A 17,694-nucleotide genomic window follows, 5' to 3' on the forward strand; every position below is an offset into this window, starting at 1 on the left:
AAAGTTGTTATGGGATATAGATCCTCACGTTTCTGTCAACCACTGACTTTTAGGGCATTAGAAAGGTATCCCTGTGATCAAACTCCATTATTACTGCCTGTCCTCAGGATTCTCACCTCCTTTGGTGATACTAGGGCTCTTCTCTGCTGAAGACAATGTTTCAGATGACACCGGTTGGATGTAGTAGGGAACATCCAGTTTTTTTTACATGTACCCACAGGTTCCTTGTTCCGTTTCACTTTTGATAAACAGGAATTAGACCAGAGAGAATAGCCTTGGCTATTGCAATGCAGCCTCAGCTGCTGTGTAAATCAGCATTGACATTTAGTTAGTGCATCCCAGTTGAGGAATCAGTCCCCAGTTCTCTAAAGATTCTCTCTTTAAAGCAGTCATGTACTTCAGCCTTTCTTAGTTCCATGTAAGTGAAGTACCAGTCGTGGCTGGTGCCCAGAGTAGCCAGCAGGGTTGCAAGTCACAACCTTTCTAAACTCCTATTTTCTCCTGAAGACTGTTCATACCCTCCAAGTCCGAAGACTGAACACTGTGGTTAGGGATGTTACTAGAAAGGATTTTATTGGAAAAGCTGATTAAGAGACAAGAAGTTATACCCCAGTTTTTGTGCCTCTTTGGCCCATTTGCTCTTCTCCTTCAATCCCAATGTCTGGTCCTCAAATCTAGGTTTACCCATCTCCCTGCCCTGTGCCCTTCTGCATGTACTTCCAATTTACTCACATTCCTGTCCAGCTGAATGGATTCTCCCATGCACTCAGTCTTGCTAACCCTGATTCTATTCAGGCAGTTTGTGAATGGTGAATCCTGCATCTGTGTGCAGTTGGGTTAAATGACTCAGGTGGTCTCTGCCAATCTTATGATGGTGCGAGCCAAAAATTTTCCTAGCTTAGAGCACAGCCCAGTTCCTCATTCAGACTACAGCACCGTTCAGTGATGCATGCAGGACATGACCTCCAGTACTGCATAGCAAATAAACTGGAATCTGCAAAGAAAACTTAGATGCAGCCATGTTAGAAGCAAAAGTTTGTAAGCACTATGTCAAAGCTTCCTTTATTGAAACAAGGCTCAAGGTAATGGCCATAAAACATTAGCCCTATAGATTCCTTCTGCATTGTGCTCAGGTCTGAACCCCTTCAGCAGACTCACCATGCTGTTCACCACAGTGCAGTTCAGGATTGCCATTTAACATCAAGAACAAGCTGAGTCACATGCCCATAGTGAGCAGAGAAAACTTGCTAAGCTATTTCAAGAGATCTGCCCCTAGGAAATCATTAGTACTTGTCACTTGCTCAGCAAGTGAGGTAGTACATTTCCACTAGTACATTGGAAATTTGGGCTTGCCTATTAAAGCATAGTGATGGTGATTTAAGCAAGCTTCCTAAATTATTAGGTCAAAGTCTATCTGACTGTGAAGCTGTTGTTAGTGGAAATTCTCAATGTGTGCAAAGTTAAGCAAGCTGACTTGTTTGCTGGATTGGCATTTGTAATGAGGCTTCAAGAGAGACTGATTTTCAGGAGTACTGAGCACGAATAGCTTCCATCAGCTTCAACTGTTATTGTAGGTACTTAGCACCTCCTTAAACATCAGGCCCTAGACCTTGAGTGCTTGTCCCAACTTGCTTCAGAAATTTGCAAAGCCTGTGTTATTAACTTGTTCAGCTGAGATAAAAATAACCCAGGTCTGGAAGCAATATTGATATGTCCAGAATATTCAAATCCAATATGGATACCTCTACCCACAAGTCAAAATAGTCCATTCTTAGAGAAACTCTAATCTTGGACCAAATATAGAAGTTCTCAGAGGACAACTATCATTGTTTTGCATGCATGGCCATTTCTCCACTGAGGTTAGACAAGGTTTGCAGATGCCTGCTTTAAATTTAAAGTTAGGTCTCTGGCTTGCCAAGCAGGATTTTCAAGGCCTTCACAGTTATGAGGCTATTATGAACATACATAAGGGTTTATGTGATGTGGCACAAGTGTCCTACCCAGTTGGTTCTTCATAGATTTCATAGATTTTCAGGGTTGGAAGGGACCTGAGCAGATCGAGTCCGACTCCCTGCCCTGGGCAGGAAAGAGTACTGGGGTCAGATGACCCCAGCCAGGTGCTTGTCCAGTCTCCTCGTAAAGACCTGCAGGGTAGGGGAGAGCACCACCTCCCTTGGGAGCCCTTTCCAGATTCTGGTAACCCTTACTATGACCGTGAAGAAGTTCTTCCTGATGTCTAATCTAAATCTGCTCTCCATCAATTTGTGGCTGTTATTTCTAGTTACTGCAAGGGGCACCCTGGAAAACAGTGTCTCCTATTCCTTGCTGTCCCCCCACGATGAATATGTAGATGGTCACAAGATCCCCTCTCAGCCTTTTCTTGCGGAGGCTGAAGAGATCCAGGTCCCTCAATCTCTCTCCTTACCTGCAGGCCCCTAACCATATGAGTGGCCCCTCTCTCAAGGTTTTGCACATCCTTCTTGAAGTGCGGCGCCCAAAACTGAATGCAGTACTCCAGCTGCAGCCTTGCCAATGCTGCATGGAGGGGAAGTATCACCTCCCTAGACCTGTTTGTGATGCACCTGCTAATTCTTGTAAGCTGAGGTAACGCCCTGACTTTCAATAAGCATTCTAGACAAATGACTTATCGTTCCTACTCTTCAACAGAGCACATCCACCAACTGTTACACCTTACGTTGTGAGCCACACAAATACTGATCAGTGTTAGCGCAGGCTTGGAATTTAGAGCAGTCACACCACTCATCTAGAAATCTTCTCCGACTGTCCCCCACCTGCACAGCTGTCACTTGTCACTAGTGACCTGGTGAGCAGGGGCAAGACTAAGAGCTGTACCTGTGAGTTGTCAGTAGAGAGCCGGGGAGCCAGGACAGGCTTCTAACCCTGCTCTACTGGTGGGTGTGTGAGATCCTTGGAAACTGGAGGGCTTCAACTTAGGCAGCACATCTGTGGGGACTGGCTTTGCCTTAATGAAAAAGGAGCTGGGTAGTGCAGATCAGACCTAATATTGCCCTGGCGTGGTGCAACTGAGCTGCATAACTAATGCTTAAAGCTAGTTTAAGATGCTCAAGTGCGGACAATCCAGGGGCAAAGAGCTCTAGGAGCCACTCAAAATTACTGTGTAACAAGGCTCTGAGTCCACCATTTATTATTCCATTTGCATCAGCCAAAATGAAGCAGCCTATTGATGTGCTTGCTCAAATGAGAAATAGAGGAGAGCTGTTTTGCACTTCAATAAAAAAAAAAAAGAAAACCAACTCAGGCGTTGATTTTATAATATGAATATGTGGACAGGATGACGGAGTAGGCACTCTCCTTTCTAACCCTTTTGGGGGTCTTGGATGAGAGGATGCCAGTCTAAGAAGCCTTAGGAGTAGCTTCAATACAAATAACATTAAAAGTTATTTGTATAGCCATTAAAATCCATCTATGCTAAAGAGCAGAATTTGGTCCAAAGAGCAGAGAGAATAGAGAGGTATTTTTTGCATTTAATTTTTTTAAAATGACAAAATTATTTTGGTTATTGAAGTCCAAACCTAAGTACAAGTTTTTTTGCATCTGTTTAAAATGTATGTAGCACATGCCTGATTATTAAACTACAATCAGGTGGCACCGCATGGGACCCAAAGGGTGACTTTCTTCATAACTTTGTGAATAAATATAAGCACAGTGAGTTGTACAGGCCAATTCTCCTACCTTTAAAAAATAAAAAAGAACGGAAAAGAAAGTAGTTTTATTTTGGAGATTAGTGATGATGAATCATATGGCAGCTGTAGGCTGAAACATTTTGAGAGAGCTTGAGGTAATATTTATATTTAAATGCAATAGTTCAAAATGTATGGAAACTAATAGAAAAGGACCTGGGGGTTACAGTGGACAATAACCTGAATATGAGCCAGCAGTGTGCCCTTGTTGCCAAAAAGGCTAACAGCATAGTGGGCTGCATTGGTAGTAGGTCCAGGGAAGTAATTATTCCCCCTTATTTAGCACTGGGGAGGCCACATCTGAAGTCCTGTGTTCAGTTTTGGGCCCCCCACTACAGAAAGGATGTGGACAAATTGGAGCAAGTCCAGCAACAAAAATGGTGAGGGGCTGGGGGCATGACTTATGAGGAAAGACTGAAGGAACTGGGCTTATTTAGTCTAGAGAAGAGAAGAGAAGACTGCAGGGCAGGGAGATTTAACAGCAGCCTTCAACTACCTGAAGGGGGTTCAAAAGAAGGTGGAGCTAGGCTGTTCTTAGTGGTGGCAGATGACAGAACAAGAAGCAAACAGCAAAATCTCAAGTTGCAGCAAGGGAAGTTTAGGTTGGAGAGTGAGAAAATTCTTCCTAATAGGAGGGAAGTGAAGCACTGGACCAGGTTACCCAGAGAGGCTGTGGAAGCTTGGAGGCCTTTAAGACCTGGCTAGACAAAGCCTTGGCTGGGATGATCTAGTTGGGAATGGTCCTGCTTTGAATAGGGGCTTGGACTAGACAAGTTCCTGAGGTCCCTTCCAACCCTAATTTCTATGATTCTAATGGAAAGCAAAAAAATCTGGTAAAAGACATAAGAACATTATAGTGTTATGCTTAGTACTTAAACATGTGAATGCTAAAAGGTGCTAAACACTTGCTGAGCAAGCATAGATACAATTCCCTATAGGGGCAGGAGGAGTGTATCAGTTCCATGGACAATTGGATCAGACAATGTGATACTGATGGAAACTGCTGGTGCCCAGCACTGTTCAGGACTGGCCCTTCATAGGTCAGTCTAAATGTAACAACCATGAAGACATCCTGGTTAACTTTGCAGAAGCACATGGCTTTTTCATGTGCCTCCTAATACTGGTAAAGTATTAGCACTAAGGAGCTCTGCCTGTTACTTCAATGAGAAACCCAGGCAGGCCCTCCAGCTGCAAGGCACCAGGGATACTGCATGGTATCACATATGTGCTGTAATACCTAGAGTATAATAAAGTCAATTAGGGATAAACGCAGCAGCTTCATCACAGAATTTGTTTTCTTGTGAAGATACAAATTAAATCCTTGGGGTAAATTTTCAGTATGATTATCAGGGATTTAGCTGTGTGACTCATTAGCATGATTAGAAATCACTGGGATAGAACCCTGAATGCATCGTGCTCAGTGGAAAATTTTCACTATTATTTAGTAGCATCATCTCAAACCTTTGCTGACTTCAGAGTTCAAAATTCAGTCCAAACTGATCCTAGTGCTTTTGTCCCGTTCTTGCTTTGTTTTAGTACATCATCCATATACATCCATATTTCCCTTTCTCTATTAATCTTTCCAACACCCATATTTTTCAACGAGAAAGGATCTTAACACTCCTTACAGTTAAAGGTCTGGAGAAGCTGGTGTGTTTGCAGGGGGGAAGAGACTTTGAAAATGGTTTTAGAAGATACTGTACTTCAGTATAAATTGTGATCACTGAAATATCCTAATCCATGCAAGGATTATCAGGTCTAGACCAATACAATTCAGCATGTGTGCATTGCAAAAACCTACACGTTAATTTAAAGTCTCCAGTCTTAAATGCTATGAGGAAAATAAAATATTCCTGTGAACCAAGTGTTACCTAGTTTGTGCCTGATCACTCAGTCTGAAGATCCAGATCAGAGAAGCATATGAGCTGTCCCATTTATTTGGATTGGACAACACTTTAAATGACAACACTTTAAAATATCAACATTGTTCATTATTTCACAGCTGATAAAAAACACACACGAAAGAAAAGGGAAGATCATATGAACACGTATGGAGAATGGAGCTGCCTTTCCAGAAGGCTTTGGCTTGCAAGCAGAGCTTGGGAAAGAACAACTAACATTTTCCTACCTAGGCAGAGAGCACTTGTTTATGATGTAGCACATACACGACTCAAGATGCAGAACCTTGAAACGCAAAGAGCAATTGTCTCTAAAGCATCTTGGCATTAAGAGCTTTCTTGTGAGATCCTGTTGCTCACTCATTCAACCTCCAAACCAGACTAGAGGGTGAGATAATCTATTTTGAAAAAACAGCCAGCTGAGAAGCACACGGCATATATCAATATGGATCAGAAAACAAAACAAAGCAAAAAGTATATATCAATAGAGCAGCATACACCAATACTAACTGATAATTAAGAGAGAGGAGCAATTAAGTCTAACACTAAGTCCTGGTCACGTGACTGAAAAGATAAAGCACAGTAATTAATAGCTAACTGCAGCACTGTTCAAAACAGTCACAAGGGAACTCCAGCATCCCTGTGATGCCAGCAGAATTCAAATGATCACTCACACAGACACAGGGCAATCGCAGCATCTCCAGAAGCAGCTGGCAGCTGGGCAGAGGACATAAAATAGGGCTTGGATAGCATATAGGGGTGAAATAAGAACACTGAAAGCCCCAAGCCTCTTGGCTTTTAGTCCGTTTGCTGCCTGATTTTGTGCAGTTTCTTATGGGTCTCACTTATGTTTTAACCAGATCTGAACACTTTGATACGAAACCCATTTTTCCTCCTCATTGATTTTAATACTAAATAAAAACCGAAAAGAATAATTTACAAGTGCTGTGAAGTAGAGAGATGTCATGTGAGCCAGCTTGCCAGACGGCCAAACTCCAAGCAACAGTGAAGATATTACAAATCACAACAAAGCAGCCAGGGTTTGGCATACGACTGAAATCCATTTTAATTAGCCTCTTCAGATCTTATGTCAGTTGCTAACGCCAATTGATTATGATATGTGCCAGAAGCCATTAGTTCTATGAAAATACAATATTGCACTTGGACAGTAGCAAGAACCCTAAAAGTCACTTCAACTGTTTTGTCAAGGTTAGAAAAATCCCAGCTGAGCCACCAAAAGATGATAACTTGCTAAAATGTCTGCTGAACAGGGAGGTTTTGTGCTACTGCAAAAAAAAAAATCATCATAGGCTTGAATGAATACTAGAATGACTGAGCTGGGTCTGCTTGAATACAAATCTGCCTTTCTGTTCTGTACCAATGTACTGACCTCCGCCTACTGCTCTGGCTACGTTTTACAGTCTGTTTGAAATGGCCATTTGGGAAGTCAGGGCCAACAGTAAATCTTTACAGTGTAGTTCTGCTCTGGAAAAAAAAGTAACTATAAGAAACTCTTTTTACTCCACAGATCCACTCCTCTTGTGTGGTTCGAATTTTACCTGCACACTTTCACAAAGGAGACAGTTTTGCCAGTTGATAATGCTGCAAAAGTAGCAGAGCTAAGAAACAGTGAACTGGATTCTCTTCTGGCTTGTGCCCATAAAACCCTGCTAAATGATTTCCCCAAGTAGTAGTCAGTAAAGAGTGGCAGAGAGTGGGTCTCCAGTCCCACACCGAGTCTACCAAAAGATGGGGCACCAAAGAGTTCTGCTTGCAAGCGGACCAGTTGTCATTTGAACTCAGCAATAGAACATCTTTCTATCCACTCCGGGATGGGTGGGAAGGTATTTTAATTAGAGTGGGTCTCGGGAGCCACTCTAATTAAAACACCTGCAGTGTCTCATGTATTCAGTGCCTGGTGTTTCAAAATGGTGGCAGGGGTGCTTTAACTAGTGCTTGTTCAATGAGCTTTAGTTAAAGTGCCCCTGCTGCCATTTTGAAAAGGGGGACACTGAATACACATGATACCGAAGCTGCTAGAGTGCTCCACCAATTACAGCATGTCGGAGCAGGCTCTGGGCACATGTATAGGTGCCCTATGGGACTCTAATACACGTGCTCCAAGGTAGGGGTAGGACAGCGTTTTAATTAGAGCAGCTCTTGGGAGCCTCTCTAATTAAAACACCTGCAGCATTTTGTGTATTCAGCATCCTGTGTTTCAAAATGGTGGCGGGGCTCATGAAACAAGCTGTAGTTAAAGCACCCCGCCACCATTTTGAAGTGCAGGGACGTTGAATACATGAGATGCTGCACCACACTGGAGCATGCTGATGGGATCACTCCAGCAGACTCAATTACTCAAGTCTGCTCTGATGCATTTTAATCAGAATGGATTAGAGCTTGTGTAAAAGTCCCCAAGAGGCAGTGCACATGGATCCTTACAGGGTTTAACAAGGCATTGAATAGCAAAACACAACTGAATGTGTCATACAGCAAGTCTGCATGGAACATTGCCCCTTGTGATAAATCTTGCCTTAGTTATCTAATCCAAGGCCTATTCAAAGCAGTGGAACGCCTGATCTTAGTGGGCTTTGGATTGATCCCTGGCAGACTGCAAACATGTCAGATATGGCTCCCTTCACTTGGGCTGCCAATATATAGTGACCTCACTTACCCTGGGAAAGTTCAACTCCCTTGATGTGATCCTGTACTGCAGACTGGTTCTTGCAATACTCAATGCTGTGCCACTAATACATGCTATTTTTACACTATTTGTCAGAGGAATTTTAGATAGCAATGCAGGCCTACATACACACTTTGCCAGTTATTGTAACCTACTCAAAAATGGTTTCTCAGTTCTGTAGGAGAAATAGATTTCTCTTTTATGTTTAAATTTGAGAATGGGTCAAATTCCTCCCTTTTGTGGAAAGCTAACGTCAATGCAGCTACACCAGGAATGAGTTTGCCCCTGTATAACCATCTGCTGGTTATACATGGTAAACCAGGCCTCAAGGTCCTAGAATTGGCTCCATAAATATTGATCAGAAATTGATAGGTGGTGTTCTTCCCCTTCTTTCTAACTGAGTATTCACCCCCTCTTGCTCACCCTCCCATTTGTTTCTGTGGACAGTATTGCAGGTCACTGGACCACAAGAGATTCAGAATTGTAATGTGCAAGTGATGTGGAGTAGTTTGCCAGATTAAACACCCCAAACAGTAAAATGGGGATTCTGATGAAATGTGGCAGCTTAGAATCATAGAAAATTAGGGTTGGATCATGAGATCATTAAGTCCAACCCCCTGCTCAAAGTAGAACCATCCCCAACTAGATCAACCCAGCCCAGGCTTTGTCTAGCCAGATCTTAAAAGCCTCCAAGGATGGAGATTCCACAGCCTCTCTGGGTAGCATGTTCCAGTGCTTCACTACCCTCTGCATGCGAGTTTTCCTAATATCTAACCTAAACTTCCCTTGCTGCACTTTGAAATGATTGCTTTTGTTTCTGTCATCTGCCACTACTGAGAAAAGTCTAGCTCTACCCTCTTGGAACCACCCTTCACATCACTGAAAGCTGATATTAGGTTCCTACAGAATGAGTTGTAATGGTAACAAAAAATGGTCTCATGGAAGTGGGCAGTGCAGATGCTCTGCTGAAAGTGAACCCCTAACAAAATGGTTCAGTCCCCGGCAGGCCAAAAGCACTGCATGTCCCACTTGGCAGAGGGGGGAAATCTGGACAAGAGCACACACGGCAGCCAGGGATTTATCAATAGATTGTAGTTTGCTTCCTCCAAATGCTGCTTTTGCACATTCAAGAGATCACGCTTTCCTTTTTTATTGGATCCTACTCTGCAGCTCTCCAAAGTCTTTCACTTAAAGAGGGACAGATTTTGTGAACCTTTGCCAGAAGATGATTAATGCTGTCATTCATGAGAGACTCTTGAAGCAGCAGGCTTGAGGTATGCTCAACATGACAAGGGTGTGGGGCATGAGCTTCTACAGCAAAAGTAGAATGAAACAGAAGGAAAGCCATGGGAATTGAGCTGCTCCATTTGATTTAGTAAGTTTTGATCACAGGTTGTTGACAAAGAGCAGCCTGTGATTGCTTTAATAACTGGTACCAGCTAAACAGGCATTAAAATAAACCAGTTAACAACTGTCTCTCAAAGTGTCACATTCAACTAAGCCAAGTATTTATCCAATTGCCTACATGTACATGTGTCATGTATCAGTGCTTCTGCCTCCTCAAGATTGTTTAATGAAGTTTGACGTAGTGCTGGACTGTTACATTAGTTACAAGCTAGAAAATGCTGGAGACTGATATCTTAGACTTGGGCCACATCCAGACTAATGAGCATGTGCCTGTTGTGGCATCTCAAAGCAGTTTGAGATGGTGCAGGAGGCACGCCACGAATGAAAAATTGTTTCCCACACTGCATATTTGCAGCACAGACTCTAAGTTTCATACTGGGAAGTCACAGTGTCAAAAAAACCCCCAACCACACCAGAAAAAAGTGGTGCAGGAAGCACTCCTGGAGACAGAACAGGCTGGCAGGAGCCACTGCTGCAAGGGCAACTGCCACACTGCAGTCCTGCCCTGTGCCCACACCAATGCAGGGACATGTGGCCCCAGCCTGAGGATCTTCTGATCCCAGGAACCACTTGGGGAGTGTGGTGGGCTGTGGTGATGTGTGGAGGTAGCAGGAGAGAGAGAGAGATATTGGGGACGGGGGAACAGTCTGGGTAGGAGAGGCTTAGAGCCCCCCTGCCCCCTAGAGCAGCCTGTGCAGGGAAAGGCTGGCCTGGAAGGGACGGGGCTTGCCCAACCTAGTCCCTGAGCCCCAGTAAAGGGCTTCCCAGGAAGGGCATGGGGATTGCTGTGTTCTGGGAAGAGGTGCAGGGGGCAGAACAGCAAAGACTGGTGCTGCTCAGAGACAAAAGCAGTGGGTGGTGCAGCTGCAGCTGGACTCATGTCCTGGTGATGGGATGGAGCTGCTGCCGGGGGGAGCTAGTGGGGGGCAGGCAGAGACTGTGGCTCAGGAGTGAGGGGCAAACATGCACAGGGGCAGATCACTGGCATCCCAGTGTTGCTCAGTCCCCAACATCCTGGTGAGAGAAGGGGGCAGGGGCAGCTCTAATTTTTCTGTGATAAGAAAATCAAAAGCAAACACCAAAGTGTATAGGTATTTAAAAATTCATTTTATTATGAAGATGGAGGCACTGGTAGGCTTCCAAATTGCCTTAAAATTGTAAATATAATCAATATAACATTGCCCAACTGATCTCTCTATATAGTGGTGTTTCATTTTAATCACGGGAGAATGCAAATTTCAGGTATTTTAATGAGAGATTTTAAATCAGAGAATTTACAATTTTTAAACAGGGAACACCAGGATCACTGCTGGTGAGGCAAGTGGCAGGACCTGGGCAGAGATGCCTGTCCAGGGCCAGCACTGGAGATCCAGCTGGAGGATGGACAAGGTAGCCAACCTCCTGGCCATATAGGGCCAGAAAGACATGCTTTAACAGTTCGAAGTGGGCCAACACAACGAGCACATCTTCCAGGCAATAGCTGCCCAGATGGCAGAGTGGGGGCACCAGAAGATGTGACAGCAGTGCTGCATGAAGGCCCACTGTGCAGCCAGGGCCTATTGGCAGCAGCTCAGAGGTGCAGGAGGCTCTGCTGCAGTGCCCATACCACATCCCAGGGAGCTGTGCAGTCCCCATCTGGGTCTGGCAGGCATGCAGCCATGGCACTGCAGGTCCAAGGGGGCAGATGCTGTTGCAGGTGGCAGCAAGTCACAGCCAGGTAGCAACCCCCACTGCCAGACTGCTGCAGTGGGTAGCGGGTGCAAAGTCCACTCTAGGTTAGGGCTGCTGCAGCAGGCCAGATGGCACAAGGGGTTAGTGTCCTCAGATACCAACTGGCTGGGCTTCAGAAGCTCCTGTCTATTTGTAACACTCATATTATGGGTCCTATGGCCCACCTGGCAAACTAGTAACCCCATGTGGGGCTAATGAGCGAGTGGCACAACTAAATTCTTGAGACAACTAATGAAAAAAGAGAATAGGAGTCTCATGTGGGCCAAAGGGTCAAAACATGAAAATAAGTGCGCCTGAGGGGGACACCGAGAAGAGCCCCCCCGGGCCACACCCACTGGTCCTCAAAGGCAACCAAGGAGCCGGAGGACACCTCGCACTGGTACTCTGCCTGGAAATGTGTATGGAAAAGAGTGAGAGGAAAGTGGCCCCACAGTCTCCAGGCATCTTCCTGACCAGAGCCTCCTTCCTGGTCAAGTACAGGGCCCACTTGGCCAGGGCCAGGAGAAGGTTGACCATGAGGTCCCAGGACTTGGAGGGGCCATGGATGGGGTGACCAGAAACAAAAAGGTGGGGGGTGAAATCCTACCCGAATCTCAGGAGGAGGTGGTGGAGGTGGAGGGGCTGCAGCCTGGTGCACCTGAGGGTCATGTGTGCCAGGGTCTCCCTCTTCCCACAGAAGGGGCAGGAGACCCAGGTGTCAATGAAGCTCACCACATACACACCCATGGCGATGGCTCCATGGAGGAGACACCAGCTGAGGTCCCCAGTGGCTCGTGGGATGAGGGTGGAGTACAGACTCAGCCACTGGGGTGCCCCAGCCATGCCCTTGCCAAGCAGATCCCGCATAATAGATCATGCGGTACACAAGTGTATAGAGGTGGTGGCAACGGACGGTGAAAAAGCAGACTGGTCTGGTGTTCTCCAGATGACTTAGGTGGTGGAGTGGGGGAAGTGCTGCAAGGCCAGGCGAGGTGCTGCCTCCCCTACCCCCCCAGAAGCTCCTGATGGCAAGTAGCCCTGAGCTGCCTACCAGGGCAGCTTTTTATACTGCAGCCTCTAGCTCCCCCTGGCTGAAGATCCAGGAGGAGCTGGGCAGGGTCAGTTTGCCCCAAGTGGCACAATTTCCCCACACCAAAGCGCACATTCAGGCACGTGTAGTGAGGCACAAAATTTGTGTCGCTGCTATTTGTGTTGCTACAAACACATGTGCCTGCCTGTGTGGACATGCCCTTGGGGCATGGGTGAGTGTGGATGATTGGTTCCCCAGGGACAACTAGCCTGCACCGCCACACAAGTTACCCTGAGTGGGGTAGGGGAGGCTGGAGCCAGCAGTGTGGGTGTCCCGCTCCACTTTTGAGTGGCACATGCTGCCTGTGTGTGAGCTGCTCTGTTTTCTTTTCTGTGTGTTTTTTTGACCCCTGGATATCTAGAGGTCAAAAAAACCCATGAAAAAAAAAACCCAAACCAAAACAGAGCAGTGCACACACGGACAGCACTCTTGCAGTGCAGAGAACATCTAAATATGCAGTATGTCGCACCACAGACGTGTTTGCGGCACCACATACCACACGGCCATGCTTGTCTGGACATGGCCTTAGTGTTCATAAAACTTCTTTCCTCAAAGCAACTGCATCCAGAAGCCAGTTTTAGCTACTGTAATGGTAGCCTGAGGGAGTAAATGAGGGTGTCCAATCTCTGGTTTGCCTCCTCCTGCAAAACCAGAACTACTAATATCTCAGGCAAAATCCTCCATTTTCCTCTAGATGGTGGACCCAATGAAAATAATCTGCTTTTCCTTACAAGGACCAGCCATAGAGTTCCTCATATATGTAAGAGAAGAGAGAAGGTATCTTGAGGACTAGGAAAGGAGAATTTTTTCCAGCATTTATGCTAGCTGAAACAACGATTATATCAAATGAAATATTCCTGGGGGGCTTCTTCCGACGCAAACCCATAACTTTGTTATCTACAGTCACACAACCCTGACCTGCAACCTGGAAAAGGGCATCAGCTGGAAGTTAGGGTGCCATTAATTTCCAGAAATTGGGCTTTACTGGAGGACATGGTTGAAATAGCTGGTTGTTTCCCTGTTCTGCTCCCCTCCAGCTCAATGCCTGAGCTCCCTTCTTATTCAACTTTTATGGGACCTCAGAATTATCCTGAGCAAGGCCTATAAATATCTCCTACCAGTGCATAAAGGTCTACATTTGCAGGATCAGGGCCTCTGTGACTTGAATATTCACTGAACTATTGATGCAATTCAGAACACTGAGAACATTTGAAGCTGCTCTTAATTTCTGCTGGCATTTTATGAAAATACAAGCTAACAGAACAAGAGCAAAGCAGAATCATTGGTTTCTGTGGAAACTTAGTGGCATTGCAATATATAACCAAATCTATGTTCCCACTAAATCAAATATACCACAATTTAGATTGGTATTTAATACAGATACTGTAGCCCAAAGGAATAATAAATTAAACTAATTAAGTTTAATAATTCAAGAGAACCTGATATACTTGATTGCTACATACAAGCTAATTATCCCCCCCACACCCTTCGTACAAACACACCATAAATAAAGCTTATTCAGAATATTTTGAATGTAAAATGCATTAAGAAAGAACATTTGCAATTGTCTTTCTAGGGCAGAGTAACACAAAATGCTAGACCCTTAGCGTGTGTAATTTGGTATACTGGCATTGACTTCAGTAGAGCTATATAAATTTACACTAGCTAAGGATCTGGCCCCTTGGGTTGTGTCCAGATGAGTGTGGCTGTGTGGTACATGGCACTGCAGACACATCTGTGGCACCACATACCAAATGTTCATTGTTCTCCATGCTGCAATGCAGCAGTGCAGAGGGTTTTCTTGACTTCTGGATATCCAGGGGTCAAAAAAACTCCTCAGAGCAAAAAAAGAAGAGCAGTATTTCATGGGCAACGTGCACTGCTCAAAAGTGGAGCCAGGCCTCCCAGAGCTGCGCCACGGCTGCCAGCCAGGCTCCATGCAGCAGAATCACAACGGTGTAAGGTGCACCACTGCTGGTTGTCCCCAGGGAACCAAATGTCCACACCACATGTGAATGCAGCCTCAGGTCATAAAAAGGGATTTTTCCAATACACCATATTCATACCATGGCAATGGTCCATTTAAATTACCCAAGTTCATAGCTACAAAGTTAATAATTACAAAGACTCCAATCAACTTCCATGGCAGTTATGGCTTTTTAAGGGCTATAGGTAAGGACCTAGCAAATACATGATTTCACAGATTTCATGGAAATCGTGTAATTGGAAGTGTCCCATGAAACAGTGAAAAAAGTGCGGGGAACTGGCTATGCTCAAAAAGCTGTCTCCTAAAAGGGTGGGGGGTGGGAGAAGGGAGCAAAGAGGGGAAAAAAGGAAGACTGCCCATCTCCTGAAGCGATGGGGGGTTAGGAGGAGAGAGAGGAGGGAAAAGTTCCTGTCTCTCTGTCTCCAGAAGGGGAGCGGAAAGCAGGAAAAAGCCTGCCAAAAACCCCTTCTCCCGAAGGGCAGAGAGGAGGGGCCGGCAGGATGACAGCCAGAGCAGAGCAAAACTGTTTGTTTATGCCGTAATTAATTGCCCTCCACCCCTTGAAGGGGGTGATAATTACTGAATTAACAAGCCAAGCAGCTCCAGGTGGGGCTTTCAATCAATGCCTGGGAGGGGTGGGACTTGCAGCACCCCTCAGGCCGAGGTATGGGGGGCCCACTTTGCTCCACCTTCAAAATGGCAACCCTGGCTGTGATATGGCCATGAAGTTGGGGGGCCCAGCCATGTAATCAGCTGCTGTGGCCCACTGTAGGTCCCTAGATATAGGAGCAGGCCTTCGCTCTTGTTAACTGTTGCACACATTCACCACGGGAACAAATGTTTACTTACATCTGTAGTTAAGCCCAGTGGGAGAAAAACCATCACAGAATCTGCATCAATTCCTCCTACAGACTGCTGCTTTCCTTGGCTTGTATTCCTCCGCTAGGCAGGAGCGTGACCAATGTGCTCATAGAGCCAGGGTCGGATTAACCCTTTAGTGGGCCCTAGGCAAACAAACTCATGGGCCCCTACTTAATACTGTATATTTATATTACTTTTTTTACCCAGTAGTTATAATCTGTAAAATAAGCACAACTGGGCCCCTTCTTCACTTAAGCAAACTAGGCACATGCCTAGGACCCTGCGAGTTAATCCGGCCCTTCACAGAACTATCAACACGAGAGAATTGGATTTTCTATAATGGTGTCCTCCAAGTCCTGTGCACCACTACAGCTCAGTGCTGCAGCTTCATGGGGCTCTTGTAGCATGCTCAGGACTATACTCTGCACCGTAACCAAGCACATCACTATGATGGAGGAACTTGGAGACAGCATAGTGGAAGCCCCCAGACTACAAGGATACATTGAAGCAAAATCTCTGCATAGCACATGTGGAGAGAGGGGCGGGGGGCAATATTCTAGCCCAAAGTAGCTGCTCGGACAAATCTATGATGCACTTTTAGCTGGGAGGAAACTGAACTCCTACCCCAACCTATTATTCACTTTCTAAAAGATGGGACAAAGACTGAAGCTTTTTGGAGGAGTGGATTAGGAGGTCTGAACGTCACCAGTTACTAACCACACAGGGCTATTTATGCCACTGCAGATGCTTACTAGAGTTTGGAGTAACAGGGGACTGAGCGTCTTAGTACAAAGACACTGATGTTTACTGCTACTGTATTTGCCCTCTCCCCACTTTTTGTTTTATCTACCAGATGTGACTTGGGTTATAAGCTATTTAGGATAGAAACTTTTAGATCAACATATTTTTGTGCCATTTCCAGGACACTATGGCTCCATTTTGGAACACAGTTATTAGGTAGAACTATTCAGGAATTTTCTTACATAAAATTTTGCTGGAAAACATCAGTTTAGTGATAATTTTTTGTCTCCCTAGGAATGTGACACTTTTGATGAACCTTTTCTGGCAAAATGTGTCCTCAGCTGTTTGTTGGAACAGAGGCTTAAATTTGGCCTTTTATATCTCAGGTGAGCCCTACCCACTGGGCTGTCATACACGCTCATTTATTGTTCATCACCAAGTCCTATGAGGTTTGTTTCATTCTGAGGTTGGACAGAAAATATTCCAAATTATCATCTCAGGAGAGGAAAGAGTTCCTGCCCACATTTAGCACTGGGTGCTAACATAAAGCAAAAAAAATAATGACCATTCAAAGCTATTGCTACGTGTTTGAAAGGTTCAGAAATGGTCCAGTGCATGTAGCAGAGATAGTAAGCCAAATGAAATTAAGAGTAAACCTCATTCAAAAGAGTGTTGATTAGAAGCTGTATATGTTTGTTTTTCTCATTTCAGCTCCAACTAAGTGAATATTTTGCACTAGATAAGCTTTGCAGTGTGAATCGTTCACACCATGTACAACGGTTGCACAGTGTACAACAAAATTTAGATTTTTACAGTGGCTAAGTGCAGACATTCAGATAGCCCAAGGCAGAATTGGTCCAATCTACATGGGTTGTCTCTAAGCTGCGTAGTTTGGATCGGGAGCGAAGGGAACATATGTTTATCCTTTGGCGAGGGGAGGCAGGCAGATGCCTGCGCTGGCTGAGGCCAGACGATGTGGGGGCTCCCATATGCCCCACAGCATGCTGGAGCTCGCTGAGGGCAGCCAACCCCAGCCAAGCGGAGGCCATCCCCGACTGGCTGCTGCCACACACCCTCAATCCCCTGCTGGGAGGAACCAGCACAGACTCTCTCCCAGTCCATCCATTGTGTCCCCCCCGAAGCACACATGCACCCGCCACCCACTGCCAGCTGCAGCGGAGAAGGAAGTGGGGGATAAGCAGAGGCCCCTGCCGGACCCAGCCCGAGCAGCTTGGAGGAGGGGCACATGGTGGAGGACTCCATTCCTCTACCCTCACCCCGTCCGACTGCCTGACAGCTGCAGGTAGGAGCCATGGCTCAGACGGGGTTGTCTGCCGCACTGGGAGCAGGTGAGATGGGGGGAGGTGGAAAAAAAACCAGAGAACCCCACTTTGGCCCCCCAAGTTTGCTGGATCAGGGGGGCAGAGGAGGGGGGGTCCAGCCCCCGCACCCAACCCCAGCTCCTGAGGCAGTGGACAGTCCTGTGGCTGTGAGCCATGGCTCCTGGCTGCAGCTGTCAGGAGCCTTGTGGGGGAACAGAGCCACCTGCTTCATGCCCCCCACTACTGTGCTGACTTGGGGCTGGGGCTGAAAAG

This window comes from Gavialis gangeticus, unplaced genomic scaffold (genome assembly GCF_001723915.1).
Source record: "Gavialis gangeticus isolate Ggan-Ray unplaced genomic scaffold, GavGan_comp1, whole genome shotgun sequence".
Classification (NCBI taxonomy): Eukaryota; Metazoa; Chordata; order Crocodylia; family Gavialidae; genus Gavialis; species Gavialis gangeticus.